This window comes from Saccopteryx leptura, chromosome X, assembly GCF_036850995.1.
Source record: "Saccopteryx leptura isolate mSacLep1 chromosome X, mSacLep1_pri_phased_curated, whole genome shotgun sequence".
In the NCBI taxonomy this organism is placed as follows: Eukaryota; Metazoa; Chordata; class Mammalia; order Chiroptera; family Emballonuridae; genus Saccopteryx; species Saccopteryx leptura.
In genome coordinates this window covers 46,833,096-46,834,440 of record NC_089516.1, presented here as the reverse complement: position 1 = coordinate 46,834,440, position 1,345 = coordinate 46,833,096, and the positions used below count along the sequence as shown (strand labels likewise).

The 1,345-nt window shown below is 33.2% G+C and overlaps 1 non-coding gene across 1 annotated transcript; it reads left to right on the top strand.

Moving 5' to 3' along the window:
- The first annotated feature begins 225 nt into the window (after positions 1–225).
- On the top strand, positions 226–350 carry LOC136386655 (small nucleolar RNA SNORA33). Its single transcript, XR_010748012.1, has one exon. It is a non-coding gene; the product is annotated as a small nucleolar RNA SNORA33 (small nucleolar RNA).
- Positions 351–1,345: the final 995 nt, after the last annotated feature.

Sequence of the window (1,345 nt, the reverse complement as noted above, 5' to 3'; positions counted from 1 at the left end):
TTGCCTTTCTGTATTTTCTTGTATATCTCGGAGGATTTTTAGGATTTCTATCTTGAATTCTCTGTCATTTAGCTCCAAGGTTTCCAATATATTAAATTTTTTCTCCATAGATTTTTCCTCATCTAGCTGTGTTACCTCTCTTTCTTTTGTATCCATGATATTCGATTTTCTCTTTCTTAATGGCATCTGAGGGTGGTTTTGTTGATAGTATTAATGAGATTTAATAAAGAATAACAACTTAAAAAAATAAATTTTCTGCAGAAATTTGGAGAAAGCTGGTAATAGTAAAGCCATGTTACGAGCCTTAAAGACGTTTAAAGTCATTACAGTCCCTGAAAATGGCTATAAGGAAAAAAAAAATTGAAAAGAGTTGTTATTTTTAAAAAAATTAATAATGGAATAAAAATAAAATAAAATTAAAATTAAAAAAAGGAAATTATTCCCCCCCTCCTTTTTTCCTCTCCTCTCCTCTCCCCTCTTTCTTGAGAAAATCTTGTGGTGAACTGTGAATTATATTGTATTAAATAGAACAAACAATGTCTGTAATGGAGGGCCTGAATTGGGGAAAAGTATTAAAGGGGCAAAAAAAATAGAAAAAAGAAGGGGGTATGGACCCACAAAAAGCAAATAAGGAAAAAATTTGGGTCAAGAATAAAATGATTTGCTTTTAGGTGTTGGTTGACTAAGAGTTATAATGAGAGGAATAAGAGGGAAACAGGAAAATGGGGGGACAAATTAAAAAATTACTATTGTATTTAGTGGAACAAGAACTAGATAAAATGGAAAGCCAGGGATGGGAGCACTGCTAGTGAGTTAAAAAAGTGAACTAAAAAACCCCCAAAATCCACAAACATAAGTTTGAGTCCCAGATAAGATAATTTGTTCATTATTGAGGTTTGAATGAGAGGAGATGTAAAGGAGAAAGGAAGAAACTAATATAGAGGGAGAAAAGAAAGAGAGAGAGAGAAAAAAAGAGGGAACCACTAAAAGAAGAAAAAATAAAAAAGAGGAGAGAGAGAAAGAGAGAGAGAGAGAGAGAGAGAGAGAGTTAAGGGTTTTGGAGTGCAACCCTCATAGAGAGAAAGGAAGAGGAAAGAAAAGATAATGAGAGATGTAACACTTATGGGTAATGTAGTTCAAGGAGAGGAGAGAGTAAGACCAGCAGAGTTAATCGAACAAATTGGAGGAGGAAAAAAAAATATCAAGAATAAAGATAAGAGAAACGAACGAACAAATATAATTAAATGGGATAGGTTATAAAGTCTGCGGATTATTTTTGATTTTGAGAGGTTATCTTCTTGCTTTTTCTTTTCTCTCCCTCTTCCTGGTTGGTGACTCTGTACCC